Source organism: Odocoileus virginianus, chromosome 4 (genome assembly GCF_023699985.2).
Source record: "Odocoileus virginianus isolate 20LAN1187 ecotype Illinois chromosome 4, Ovbor_1.2, whole genome shotgun sequence".
In the NCBI taxonomy this organism is placed as follows: domain Eukaryota; kingdom Metazoa; phylum Chordata; class Mammalia; order Artiodactyla; family Cervidae; genus Odocoileus; species Odocoileus virginianus.
In genome coordinates, this window is record NC_069677.1 from 74,163,596 (window position 1) to 74,178,738 (window position 15,143).

The following is a 15,143-nucleotide window of genomic DNA, read 5'->3' on the forward strand; positions in this document are numbered from 1 at the left end:
AAGGCTGTGGAAGTCACACGTCAAGTCTCGGAGCTAGTTGAGAAATGTTGATATGGCTTCTGTCTGGCTCTCTCCACAGATGGAGAGAGCTCTGGAAATCAGCCATCGTGCTGTGAGGAAGCCAAGGCCAGGAGGTGAGGCCACGTTTGGATGTCCTGGCTGGCAACTCCAGCTAAGGTCTCAGTCACAGCCAGCAGGAACCACCAGAAATGTGAGTGCAAGAGCTTCCTAAGTGCTGCGGCAGCCTGCAGCTGAGGCGCTCCAGCCTTCCAGTCACGGACACTGACAATGTGGAGTGGACACAAACCATTTCCCCAGGACCCTGAATTCCTGACCCACAGACTTCACAAGCATAGCAATAGTTGTTTTATGCCTCTAAATTCCGGGGTAATTTATTAAACATTGATAGATAATGAGAATTCTCTTGCTGTTTAGTCCTAAGTCACGTCTGACTCTTTGTACCGCCTGGACTGTAGCCCACCAGGCTCCTCTGTCCATGGGATTTCCCAGGCAAGAATACTGGAGTGGGTTGCCATTTCCCTCTCCATGGGATCTTCCCAACCCAGGGATCAAACCCACACCTCCAGCATTGGCAGGTGGATTCTTTACCGCTGAGCTACCCTATGAGAATCCTAAATGGTTCAGACTCAGTATCTGATAATTCCAACAGCTAAAGTTCTTGGTGGTCTAAACCAAGCTCTCTCTCCCCTTCCTCTCCCCCACCTCTTTCTGTTCTCTCTTCTCTCTTGCTAACTCTCACTATCATAGCTCACTTCCTGGATGGTTTGGTAACTTTTCATTGAGACATGAAAGTTAATCCATAGGTATCCTGAGATCCTTTGGTTGAAGATGCTTTCACACCAAGAGAATTCCCATTTGTTCTGGCTGGCTTCCAGAAGGTGCTATCACTGGAATTACTTTTATTTATATCTCCTTTCAGAGTTACCACAGAATATGTAATATGGTTTCAAAATCCAAACTACAAGAAAGCAGGACTATGTTTAGAAATTCTCAAGAGAGGCTAATGTTATTATTACTTTTCTCCACTAATAGCTGTGACTGTGACTGATAAGTTTGTTCACTGGCTGCCTTTGTTGCAGGTGGATATTTCCTAGGCACATTCATTCAACCTACAAGTACTTAATAAATATGCTTTATGTGTTCATTTATAAAATATGGCTCATGTTCCTTTACACAACATGTTTAGCACCCACAGCAATGCTGCAGCTAGGTTTACAGTTTAGTTTTTAAACTTACCTCTCCAATTACCTACTTCCCATACCTGCTGGAATCAATCAGAAGCTCTATGAGATCAGGCCTATTATCTTTTTCTTTTCTTTAAAACTCACAGTGACCACAAATGCTCAATATGCACAGGAGGTGCTTTTTGTTTTTCCCTGGCTGTACTGAGCTATAACTGACATACAAAAATTGTATGTATTTACATTATACACTGTGATGTTTTGATAAAGTGTGAAATCACCACCACAGTCAAGTTAATTAACCCATTCATTACCTCAAACAGTTACCTTTGTACTTGGTGGTGAGAACACTTAAGATCTATTCTCCTAGCAAATTTCAAATATACAAAACATATTTTTGAAGATGACTATTAGCCAATCAACAGAAGCTTGGTAAATAATGAAAACAGGTGAAATTAAATTGACCACTGGCAAAAGAAATCTTCCTACAGGTAGATTTATGATTCAAAAAGCCTATCAGAAGGGTGGCATGTGTTTCAGTTTTCTGTATATATTAGATCATATCTGAAGAGTTGAATAGCTTAGCTCACATTTCATAGATTGTGACATATGGGATGGACTAAGTGAAAAGACTACATATGCCCTTATGCTTCTTCCTTGATGAGCTTTTCCCATTAAGTCTGACTCCAGTGTGGAGATTCAGTGACACTCAGATATTTGTCTTTGTTTTAGGGCAAAAACACCCATCATGTTTAAATTCTAGAATCAGAGAATATTAAGAGTAGGAACAATCTTGTAGAACACTTGATGCTCTTTTTTAAATGTTCTTTTCATAGGTGGATAAACTGAGACTCAGGAATAGGTAAACTGAGGCTCACTCAGGACAAGGAAATAACTGACTTCAAGGCTGTATTAGTAGCAGAGCCAGCATTAGAATCCAGCTTTTCTGACTCACAGACCAATGCTTCTGTCACAGAACTACCCCTCTTGTTTTATGTAGTATTTGTCAGGTAAGACAGAAACCTCTGCAATAGACTGCTCTACATTCTATGTTTCTTTGAACAATGTATACAGACGTGGTGTTGGAGACTTCCTAGGTTAAGCATCCCATTTCACAGATGGATGATAAAAGGCTCAGAGAGGTCTCCCTATCCACTCAAATGACATAGTTCCTTGACCCTTCCATCTTCTGTTTTAACTCTCTTCTTCTTGATTTTACTTTCCATTTCTTCACAGAAACATGAAATACCTGCTTATGAAGCAAGGTTTCCTTATATACTGTTTTGAGAAAAAACAGAATTTATGTCAGAAAAAACTGAAAGGAAAGTATCTGCTGGGTCCCAATGTGAGCTTAAAGTTAAAGCATCGTAAACTATGTTTAAAACAGTATTTTTCCTTACTATTCCATTGCTAAAATTTTCTTTCAGCCCTTCATAAGAGAGCCATATAATTCCAGAAGGACAACATTAACACAGTCTGCATGTGAATGGTGCCCCTACTGCTGTGCACTTCACAGCCTGAATAACCTTAGATAATGGCCCTGTTTCCATTCATCTCACACACCCAGACTCTTTCAGCTCTTTTAATACTACCATAACAGGGAGCTGAAATGAATCATGTTTCACTTTCCTTTCATCCTTCGCAATCTGTGAACAGCAATATTTACTCCCATGAGGCTATCAAAACCTGAAATTAATGTGGTTCTGGTCATTCACTCATTTATTTCAAGGGCACTCACATCAACAGATGATGGCAGTGATGGTAACAGTACTCCATAATAGAAAACTGCTATGAAACAATGCAGCAGGAGTTATATAGCAACAGGGGTTAGAACTAACTATTTCTCAAAACCATGCTTATGGCCTTTATTTTACTCAATATTACAGGCTGTCAGAAGACTCGAGTGCTTGACAGGTTGTCTTGTTTCATTAGTTAACTTTCCACCTAGAGTTTTAAGTGTAGAGTCAGAAACACAGAGGTGACTAGTTGACTACCCAAGATTCATGTTTCCCTCCCACAGTGTATACTGGTTTCTGGGAAGTGGCTGCAAGCATTTCCCAGTGCCCTTGCATCTAGATGGGGCCGTATGACTAAATGAAGCTAATGGAATAGGCACAGAAATTCACGTGTATTACCTCTAGTCAGAGGAGGACAAGTAGACAATATCTACCTCCCATCTGTGATGGTCTTGGAGGCCAGCAATGAAGATAATAGGATCATGAAATAGAAAAAAACCTGGGTTCCTGATCAAAGCTTGGAGGAAAGCCACCCAACCAGAAGCATCTACTTGGGAACTTCGGGTAAGTGAAAGACAAATCTTCATTGGGCTAGGTCACTGTGATCTTGGAGTTGTTTTGTTACAGCAGACAATGTACACTGGTTAAAACAATAACTATTGGTTGGTTGGTTGGCTGTATAAAATTCCTTCAAAGAGAAGAGACCCTGTCTTTATTAGGGTACATCCTCTGCAGTGCCATCATAACAGGTGCTTAGTGAATGTCAAAGAAAATTTGTTCTAAGAAAGGGTAACTTTCATCTGACTCTCAGGGAGCATAAGATTTTTAAGATTTTGTTTGCCTTTAATGGGAAAGGAGTATGACAAGGCTGTATATTATCACCCTGCTTATTTAACTTTAATGCAGAGTACACCATGTAAAATGCTGGTCTGAATGAAACACAAGCTGGAATCAATTGCTGGGAGAAATATCATAACCTCAGACATGCAGAAGACACCACCCTTATGGCAGAAAGTGAAGAGGAACTAAAGAGCCTCTTATGAAAGTGAAAGAGAGTGAAAAAGCTGGCTTAAAATTCAACATTCAAAAAACAAATAATCATGGCATCCGGTCTCATCAATTCATGACAAATAGATGGGGAAACAATGAAAACAGTGACAGATTTTATTTTCTTGGGTACCAAAAATCACTGTAGATGGTGACTGCAGTCTTGAAATTAAAAGACACTTGCTGCTTGGAAGAAAAGCTATGACCAAGGTAGACAGTGTATTAAAAAGCAGAGGCATGACTTTGCTGACAAAGGTCTGTCTGGTCAAAGCTCTGTTTCTTCCAGTAATCATGTATGGATGTGAGAGCTGGACCATAAAGAAAGCTGAGCGCTGAAGAATTGATTTTGAATAGTGGTTTAGAGAAGACTCTTGAGAGTTCCTTGGACTGCAATGAGGTCAAACCAGTCCATCCTAAAGGAAATCAGTGCTGAATATACATTGGAAGGACTGAGCTGAAGTTGAATCTCCAATACTTTGGCCACCTGATGCAAAGAACTGACTCATTGGAAAAGACCCTGATGTTAGGAAAGATTGAAGGCAGAAGGAGAAGGGGATGACAGAGGATGAGATGGTTGGATGGCACTACTGACTCGATGGACATTACCTTGAACAAGCTCTGGGAATTGGTGATGGACAGGGAAGCCTAGTGTGCTGCAGTCCATGGGGTCGCAAAGAGTTGGACATTTGATTGAACTTGTCTTTTAAGGAATACATCCAGGATCTAGCACAGTGCCTGACTACCTGATTATTAATCTCTTTCAGGTCCTGTTTGAGTCACAGAATGGCTGGCTATGGACTGACTAAGATCCTAGGGAACCTCACTGACCCACCGGGTATGCCAGCAGAAGTATACAAGTCAGACTAGACCTCTTTTAAAGTAAAATAAACAAACAAAATCCAAGGGATTCTTGTTGCAGTGATACACTATGATTTTAGGCAACTGACTCAATGCCAAAGAATTCTGATTTGTGAGATGAAAGAAGAAAAGAAAAGCAGGGGAAAAATTAAGAGTTGAGAGAATAGAGAATTTTTTAAAGCCACTCCACCCCTACAGGTAGAGATAATAATGATGATCTGATACCCCAAGGAAGCACACTTTTTGAAGTTTAAAAATATACATTTTTAAAAAATGTGTATAACCACTATCCTACACCATATACAAGAATCAACTCAAAATAAATTAAAGACTTGAACATAAGACATGAAATCATCAAACTCCTAGAAGAAAACATAGGGGAAAAGATTTTTGACACCAGTCTTGGCAATGACATTTTTTTTTTTTTAAATATTTGAACCAAAAGCAAAAGTAACAAAAACAAAAATAAGCAAGTAGGACTAGATCAAACCAAAAATCTGCACAGTAAAGAAAACCACAACAAAATAAAAAGGCAGTCTACCAAATGAGAGAAAATATTTGCAAATCATATATATCTGATAAGGGGTTAATATTCAAAATACATAAAGAATTCAAATATTAATAACTCCATAGCAAAAAAGAAATGAAACAAAAAACATAAACACCACTAAGCAATGTGAGTAAAACATAGGCAGAGGGGAAAAAAAAAAACATAGGCAGAGGAATTGAACAGACAATTTTTTAAAGAAGAACTACAAATGGTCAGGAGGTACATGAAAAGATGTCCAGTAGGTACATGAAAAGATGTTCAACATTACTAATCATCAGGGAAATGCAAATCAAAACCACAGGAAGATATCACTCACACCAATTAGAATATGTGAAAGTAAAAGTTTCTCAGCCTTGTCCAACTCTTTGTGATCTCATGGACTGTACAGTCCACGGAGTTCTCCAGGCCAGAAAACTGGAGTGGGTAGCCTTTCCCTTCTCCAGGGGTCTTACCAACCCAGGGATCGAACCCAGGTCTCCCACATTGCGGGCAGATTCTTTACCAGCTGAGCCACAAGGGAAGCCCAAGTATACTGGAGCAAGTAGCCTATCCCTTCCCCAGCGGATCCTCCCAACCCAGGAATTGATCCGGGGTCTCCTGCATTGCAGGTGGATTCTTTACCAGCTGAGCTACCAGGGAAGCATGGTTATCATCAAAAGCACAAGAAAGTACACGTACTGGCTAGAATATGGGAAAAAGGGAACCCTTGGGCATTGTTGGTGAGGATGTAAGTATTGGTGCAGCCAATATGGAAAATAGAATGGAGGCTCCTCAAAGAATTAAAAATAGAACTACCATATGATCCAGCAATCCCACTCCTGGGCATATCCAAAGGAAATAAAGTCAGGGCCTCAAAGAGAAACCTGCATTGCCATGTTCATTGCAGCATTACTGACAAAGATGAACTGTGAATAGCATTATTCATGATAACACTATGGTGTGTGAACCACAAATTGGCACTTGCTACCAGTGCTTGCCATCTATCTCTACAAGGATTAAATCATGGGCTGCTGCAACTGCTGACCTCCAACACTTCCTAAAGGAGTTCAGGAGGATGGAGAACAGAAATGAGGCACTCTGTGCTCTGGGAAATCTGGCAGGACAGGCCTTCAGACAGTTAGATATTCTCAGGTGCTGATTTTATGAGCTCAATTCTTATATCTCCTCATATCTAAAACAGCACTAAATCCTTCAGGGTGATGACTGTTTCCCGTGACTAGCAGAAGCTTCACAAGACCAGCAGAAACTTCCTAAAATATAAACGTGCTTGATTGCATGTACTTTACCAAAATCGCATATATACTGTCCTTCCCCCTTACCTCTTTGGAGCAGTTTCTCAGAGCTATTTGATGTGCTGGCTCCTGGGCTGCAGTCTTCACATTGCCCCAAATAAAACTTAACTTGCCACTCTTACATTGTGCAGTTTTTAAAGTCAACAGTGGTAATTATTTTGAAATATGTAAGTGTATAAAATTAACACATTGTACATCTTAAACTTACACAGTTATATGCCAATTATATCTTAATAAAGCTGGGAGAATATACACAACTGCATTTTTCATAAAATAAAAATTTCTTTTTAAAAAGTTTCCTACTGTACACATATCACTTTGCTATACTATTCAAAGAATTTAAAAACTGGAAATAGAACTGACAATTGACCCAGCAATCCCACTGCCAGGCATACACACCGAGGAAAACAGAATTGAAAGAGACACATGTACCCCAATGTTCATCGCAGCACTGTTTACAATAGCCAGGACATGGAAACAACCTAGATGTTCATTGGCAGATGAATGGATAAGAAAGTTATGGTACATATAGACAATGGAGTATTACTCAGCTATTTAAAAGAACACATTTGAATCAGTTCTAATGAGGCAGATGAAACTGGAGCCTATTATACAGAATGAAGTAAGTTAGAAAGAAAAACACCAATACAGTATATTAACACATGCATATGGCATTTAGAAAGATGGTAACGATGACCCTATATGTAAGACAGAAAAAGAGGCACAGATATAAAGAACAGACTCTGTGGGAGACGGTGAGGGTGGGATGATTTGAGAGAATAGCATTGAAACATGTATATTACCATATATGAAACAGATGACCAGTCCAAGTTTGATGCATGAAACAGGGCACTCAAAGCTGGTGTACTGGGACAACCTGAGGGAGGGGGTGGAGAGGGAGGTGGTAGAGGAGTTCGAGATGGGGGACACATGTACACCCATGGCTGATTCATGTCAATGTATCACAAAAACCACCACAATGTTGTAAATTATCCTCCAATTAAAATAAATTGATTAATTAAAAAAATTTAAAAACTCTTTATTCCTTAATGTGAAGAAAATCAATCACTACAAAATTAATTTAAAATGATGGTGCTTCCTATAACTGTGTTCCTAGTCAGATAAAAACACTTCTGAAATGTCATCAGTTATAGAATAAAGATGATCAGGGTTATCTTAGTGGCATTTAGGTAGCCATGGCAACGATTAAGCATCTGTAGTTGATGTCACTATTGTAGGCATCTCCAAAGAACCTGAAAACTCATCACTAAGGTCTGGCTGTTTTGTTGATTATGACTTATTGGTATAAATAATTTAGTGCAATGAGCAGATACATAGTGTTTTGACTTTTGGACTCAACAAATTTAATGCACTTTGTTATACAATTAATAGCCTGGTGCCCACTTGATTCACTTTAGGCTTTTTATTTCCTTCTTCTATTTCTTAAGAGCTTCTTTGGCTTTTGATACACTCACTACCTCAAAACTCCTGTTGAAATTCACCCTAACAGTCCACTTCTGCAGTTAGTAAGTAGACAGCCTTACTAGCTAAACAGTAAAATTTTGCAAGATACTTGCAAGTTAATGGGGTTTTCACAGTAGCATTGCTGGGCTTTTGGGAACTTTTACCCTATTATGAAAATTGTATTAAATAGTAAATAAAATATAATGACTTTAAATTGTCCACATCATTATGACTGTAACTGTGGCATTAGGGGTTGCTTAAAAAAATTTCTCCATCCTCTCAACTCTAATTTTCTGTCCCCTATTTTTCTTCTTTTCCTAGCCTGAATTCATTTCCTCCTATCTTCATAATAATTCTCGACTCAACTATGACTGCTTTTCTAATTCCTTGCACTCTGCTATCTACATTTCTTCATTCTTTATTACTCTGGGATTCTAAGCTTCTTCACAATATTTTTATCATCTACTTTCTCCTCACTGGACTGTATCATCCTTCCTCTGGGGAAACAAAAGGTAAAACAGATTATTTCACTGGCCCCACAACCAAATCTTGTCTTTTTTCTCTTGAAATACTATAAATGCTGAAGGAAAAAGAGCTATGTTGGATGGGCTTGGCGGTGACGCACGGTAGCCTCTCAGCAATGAACCAGTGAGGATATGAAAGAAGAGCCAAGACCCAGCACGAGGTGGAGCTGGAAAAAACCAAGCAGCTACAGACAGTGCTGCTGTTGGCAACATGGACATGTCATATCTGGCCTGACCCTGGACAGGCCACGAGACTCAGCTGTGGAGTTTAGGAACACCCAGAGATCCCAGGCCAAGTTGGTTTCCCTCTCACAGTGCTGGCTGACCAGTCTGTTTCAGCAGGCCCTCAGTGCTGAGAACTTATGGAAAATAGAGTCCAGTTCCCCAGGGGAAGATGCTGATGGGAGTTCAGGGGGCGAGAAGCCTGCAGGTGAGGCTATCAGGACAGCAGCAGGGTGGGGGGCGCGATGCTGCTGTAGACTCAGGAGGTGGCAGTGGAATGTCAGTTCACATCCTTCATGCTCAGAGTATTCCCTACTCTAGTTTCCCCGTACAGCCCCTTCAGAGCTCTTCTATAATCAACCACAATGTGAGAGAAACGGTTTAAGGGCTGACATTCCCTGCCCTTAGCTGCTCTGATGTAGCCCAATGCTGCTGCTAAGTCACTTCAGTCATGCCTGACTCTGCGACCTTATGATGGACTGTAGCCTGCCAGGCTCCTCTGTCCACGGGATTCTCCAGGCAAGTAAACCGGAGTGGGTTGCTATGCCCTCCTCCAGGGGATCTTCCTGACCCAAGGATGGAATCCATGTCTACTGCAGCTCCTGCACTGCTGAGCCACAGGGGAAGCCCAATGCAGCCCAATAGCTTGCCACATTTATTTACTTCTTGAGCCCCTTGTCTTTCTTCAATGCACAGTGGGGCTGTCCCATTACAGTCTCTTCCTCTTGTCACATCATCTTGAATGAGGCTTAAGTGCCATGACTAGAATACCAGACTCAACACAAATTGTTAATGTTTCACTTGGCACCACACGGGAGATGTCATGTCACTGTTATGAACTCTGGTACCCAGAATAAACATCTGGATGATGAGGAGGAAGACCTGCAGAACCCTGAAATACCTCTCATCAGCTGGCAGCCCCATCAACAACTACACAAGGAAGGGTGCAGTATCTTTTGAGGGCTGGATGAAGACACGTTTAATTCAAGAAACAATTAAGTGAATGTATATTGGGAGCCAGATTTCTTTTCCCATCTTTTTTCTCAGTTGTTATAATAATCTAAGACTTCTAAAAATACAGCCATAAGGATGGCACAAGCAGAGTTTGCTAACTAAGAAATAATGAGGCTAAGTGAACTCCAGATTCACTGGCTTATAAAAGCAATGGCCCACTGCCTTGATGGGCTACAACATTTATTTTCCCAAATATAATCTAGCCAATATCTGGGAGCCAGTATCTTTACCCTGCTACTGTTTACTTTATTTCTTTAAACAGACTAGGGGCAGAGGATGGGTGACTAAAAGACCAACTACCAAATCTGCTAAAACAAAATGAGGCATACTGCAAGGGAAAGGCTGGAGGAGTTCATTGACTCAAGTTGCAAAACTCCAAGAAGAAAACACACAATCAGATGGCACAACTGTCCTCAGTGAGTTGTACAGCATTCCTAGTATACTGTCTGTGGTTTAGATAAAATATGAGAGACTGTGGGTATGATATAGGACTTGGAGCAAGAAAAGACCTGGGTCCAAGTTGTAGGACCTTGTAGGATCTTAACTACAACACTTAGCTTCTTTGGGTTTTCATTTTTTTTTTGTGTGTGTGTGGTAATGTGGTGATAAATATCATGCCCATCAACAGGGTTGTCAGGATGATGAAAGGCACATCAGATGAGAAAACACTTTGTGAAGTACAAGTGGCTGGTTTTCATTAGTCTCCTTTGGTTGTAGTGCTGGTCTCAGGGACTAATCACTGCTTTGCTCCAAGTCTGGAGCCGCTAAAACACACACAGAGGACTCAGAAATTGAATCAAAATGTCCTCTTCATTACTATTAAGCTGGACTTGAGAACATGGCTTGACCTGTGGCTTCTTATTATATTCTAAAATGTACTATTTTCTTTTTATTTTCCATACTTGTCTTCTTGATTACACTATAGGCTTCTGGATAGTAGATTATGTCTTATATGTCTCTGTATTCACAGAATTTTTCCCAGAACTATACATGTAGCTGGCGCTCTGTCTGATCATGATGAACCCATGTTTGTACTCTAGTTCTCTTTTGAAGCTTCTCTCTCCACTAGCCTGGAGCTCATGGAAGGAAGTGTGCCCATTTTTCCATTCCTAGTGCCTAGCACAATGCCTGGTTCTTTATGAAAGTGAATTGAAAGATAATGAAAATAGGAGGATGTCAAATGATCCACCTATGAGTTGCAGAGAGGGGGTTAAAGTAGGGATGCCTAATAAAAATTCCATTCTTGGTAGCTCATTCATTTGTGAAGAGCTCTACCTGCAAATTGTTTATGACTTAAGAATTTCTGTGAGATAGTTTTCCACAAGACAAACTTTAGTCTTTGTCTACTCATCAGGCCCCTTGCCTATCTGGGCATCTGTGCTCTGTGTATCTCAGGTAGAGTTACTCTAATGCTCTTAGAGCACTTGGTAATTAACTTAGATCTATGACAGAAGCCTGTGACATCTGATGTTTCACAATACAACACTCACCTTTGTTTTCCCAAGGGAGGCACACAATATGAAAGTTTCCTTTGGGTCAGCTCATGGCATGATACCCAGGCGTCCCGGACAAGTGTAAGAAAGCTGTGAGAAATAGCATGTCTGCCCCTGCATCATTAAGCTCCTCGGGACTGAGGGAGACACAGTGCTGCCCGGCCTGGACTGCGGCAGAGGTCAGGATGAGGTGTACACAGAGGGGCTGCAGATCTCAAAACATGCTTCGCAGGAGGGATGCTCACTAGTGCAGGACCTGCAGAGGATCCAAGAAGCCTTCCTGGACAGAAACTCTCGGTGCCTCTGTGGCTCACCCAGTCAGAGCCATGCAAGCAGGCTGCTCCAGAGTCAGGCCCTCTGCTCTGTGTGACGCTCTCTGTGTTTTCTAAGCCCTGAGCCTGATGCCACCACTACAAGAGAGGCCCCAGTGTGTGCTTTGATTCATCCTGGACTATACAGACTCTGTGGGCAGCGTGAGAATCCCTGATCTTGCCCTTTCTCTAAAACAGCTCAAAATAAAACCATTTTACTTAAAGGGGTTTACCAACTCCTACCTCTTAACATGATGCCCAGAGATGGGTGGGCTAGAGGCACAGTCATCTATCACGGCCAAGGCCCCGGTGTTCTGCCTCAGTGGGTCCTGCCCACCAGGCTCTGTACCATGGGGTGGACGGAGGGCAGGAAGGGCAGAGGAATGTCAAAACCAACCCTCGGGTGTCAGTGATACACCTGTGTGCAGCCACAGGTGGCACCTAGTGCTTGAAGTGCTGCTAGTGGCTGAGGAACAGAGTTTTAAAATTTTATTCACTTTTAACTAAACTTAAAAACTGATACCAAATTCAAGTGCTAGAAAAAAATTTATGTGACTCTAATTTTTCAACTATATGTTTTATGAAATCTAAGTGTCAATCAAGTATTTCTGATAAAAATTCAACGTCCAAATTGAGATGTGGTATAAGTGCAAATTATATATGGGATTTCAAAGACCTGGTATGAAAGAAAGAAGCAAACTACATCGCTAATACTTTTAAAAATATTGATTACATGTTGAAATAAGAATATCTAAAATATATTAAATAAATAAATAAAATATTACTATAGTGCTGAAATTAATTTCACCTATTTCTACCCACTTTTTCTAATATGGCTATCAGAAAATATTAAATTGTAGCTTGCATTCTTTATGTCTATCAGACAGTGATGATCTAGACCATAATTCCACCCCTTTCTATATGAGTCTCACCTGACAATGTGAACCACCCAAAAAACCTGCCCATTGGTCCTCTGTCTGGTTCTTTCTATTGTAATGTTGCTTTTAAAAAAAAAAATTTTTTTATTGAAGGATAATTACTTTACAGAATTTTGCTGTTTTCTATCAAACCTCAACATGAATCAGCCATAGGTATACATATATTTCCTCCCTTTTGAAACTCCCTTCCATCTCCCCCACACCATCCCACCCCTCTAGGTTGATACAGAGCCCCTGTCTGAGTTTCTTGAGCCATACAACAAATTCTTGTGGGCTATCTATTTTACACATGGTAATGTAAGTTTCCATGTTACTCTTTCCATACATCTCACCCTCTCCACCCATCTTCCCATGTCTGTAAGTCTATTCTCTATGTCTGTTTCTCCATTGTTGCCCTGTAAGTAAATTCTTCAGTACCATTTTTTCTAGATTTCGTATATATGTGCTAGAATATGGCATTTATCTTTCTCTTTCTGACTCACTTTACTCTGTATAATTGGTTCTAGGTTCATCCACCTCATTAGAACTGACTCAAATGTGTTCCTTTTTATGGCTGAGTAATATTCCATTTTGGTATATATGCCACAACTTCTTCATCCATTCTTTTGTTGGGGGATTTCCATGAGCCAGATGCTGTTCAATGCTGGGAATATAGTATGTTGGGTCACAGCTGACATTCCAAGAGGACATGCAGGCAATGCAGAACAAGGGGCAAAGAAAAATGTCAGATAGCTCCATGTGCTAGCAGAACTTAAACCAAGGTAATGTCATGGAGCGAGGTTGGGTGGGGAGGAGCTGCTGGGCTGAGGTCAGGGGGCCAATCCTGAGCAGCAGGGAGCCAGGCACACCAGGTTGTTGGAATACTTGATAAAGGAAGTAGACTGGAGCAGAAGGGAAGATGGAGGGTGAAGGGTGGTGGAAGGAAGCCTGGAGGGAGCTCTGCATCTGGCTCTAGGGACCCATGTTTGAGCCTCTGCCCTCACATCAACTTATCCTTTCAGGATGGAATCAGTTTCTCCATCTGTTAGACAGAGTGGCAATTACTAAAGGGTCTTCCATTCAGCTCTGAAAGTATCTGACTCTTCCACATATTCCAGGGAATAAAGTCCTGTCATGGAAAATGAAAGAAAGAAGAAGCAAGTGGAAAAATCCTGACCATTAATCTCTTTCAAGATTTAGCAATTGCTTATCTGATGCCTCCTCTTTCTCTTCCTCCTCTCTTTCCTTTTTGTTTTTTTTAAGAAAATGAAATTTATTTGATATAAAGCCTATACATTCTCATGTAACATCAGAAGGTAAATCTCTCAATTCCCTGCTATACACACAAGAATGTTTTCCTCACAAGAACAATTAGGTGTCCTGCATAAAGACTGCCTTCCTTCCTTAATAATTATACTACAAATTCCTCAGAAGTTTATACATAATTCCTAAGTTGGGGAATTTTTTATTTTTGAAGTACCCATTGATTGGGGAAATCTGGATTCCCAGACTGGCAATGACATGCTGAAGTTCCACCTATGGGGAAAAACTCCCAAGGAGACCACATCTGTAAGAGCCACATCTTCAGGAAAAAATGAAAACACCGAGCCTCTTCATTTATCATCCCAGTTTAATAATGCACAGGAGACACCCACGGGGCCACATCCGGGTGGATTTCCATTACATCTCTAACCACAGACACTTTCATCACCAGTCCTTCTCCAGTCACTTTTGATGCTTAGCTGGGACTCCAGACAGGCTCTCAAGGAAGGAGACTTAGGAAGGCTCACAGGGGAAAGGGTAGAGATGTAATAGCTCGGACTTGTAACACAGTATATGAGAATGAAAACAGGTCCCAGAGATGAAAGAGAGATGACGTTTCACTTTTACATCCAGAGAAATGGGATAAGTAGGGAAGGGATGGTAACGGCGGTGGAAATAATTATGACTCAAAGTTTTCGGTTCTATTCCAAGTACTTAGATGAGACCCCATGTGTTCAGACAAGGAAGCTGCCCAGCCACTCAGGTTTCTTGCAGGCTGGCACTCCTCCAACCTCCTAGCGGCCTCCAGGCCTGAGCTGGAGTCTTAATAAAATCACCACCCCTGCTCAAGTGCCCTGACCGAGAGCTTCTAACCCTCCCCACCTATCACCTTCCTATGCACCTTCCACTGCAACCCTGGATGCTGGGGCATGACCCAGCAGGGCCTTGGGGCACAGTACTTGGTCCCCTACCCAGGTGACCTCTGGACTCTGGCTGTGGGGGAAGCTGGTTACGCTCTCATTTCTTTGCCTAACCAAGGAATTTCAAAGTAAACTGTAGTGTCTTTTCATCTCAGAGGGTTCCGGGCTCTCTCCCAAGCCATGTTATAATTAGCAGACCCTGCAGCTGCCAGCACAGAACCTGGGCTCTGGCCTGTGGGAGACAGTTGTCTGAGAGAATATCCCAGGGAAATCTTTAAAGCCCTTATGCTCAGTGTTAACCAGACTCACTCATCACAGTTCAAGGAAATT

At 41.2% G+C, this 15,143-nt stretch overlaps 1 protein-coding gene and 1 long non-coding RNA gene across 8 annotated transcripts in view; one reads left to right on the forward strand and one right to left on the reverse strand.

The window, feature by feature from the left end:
- Positions 1–15,143, reverse strand: part of TMEM108 (transmembrane protein 108) — a 432,137-nt gene that overhangs the window by 163,125 nt on the left and 253,869 nt on the right. The window lies entirely within an intron of this gene.
- On the forward strand, positions 1,855–4,888 carry LOC110152595 (uncharacterized). Its single transcript, XR_002318442.2, has 3 exons — positions 1,855–2,212; positions 3,223–3,502; positions 4,750–4,888. It is a non-coding gene; the product is annotated as an uncharacterized lncRNA (long non-coding RNA).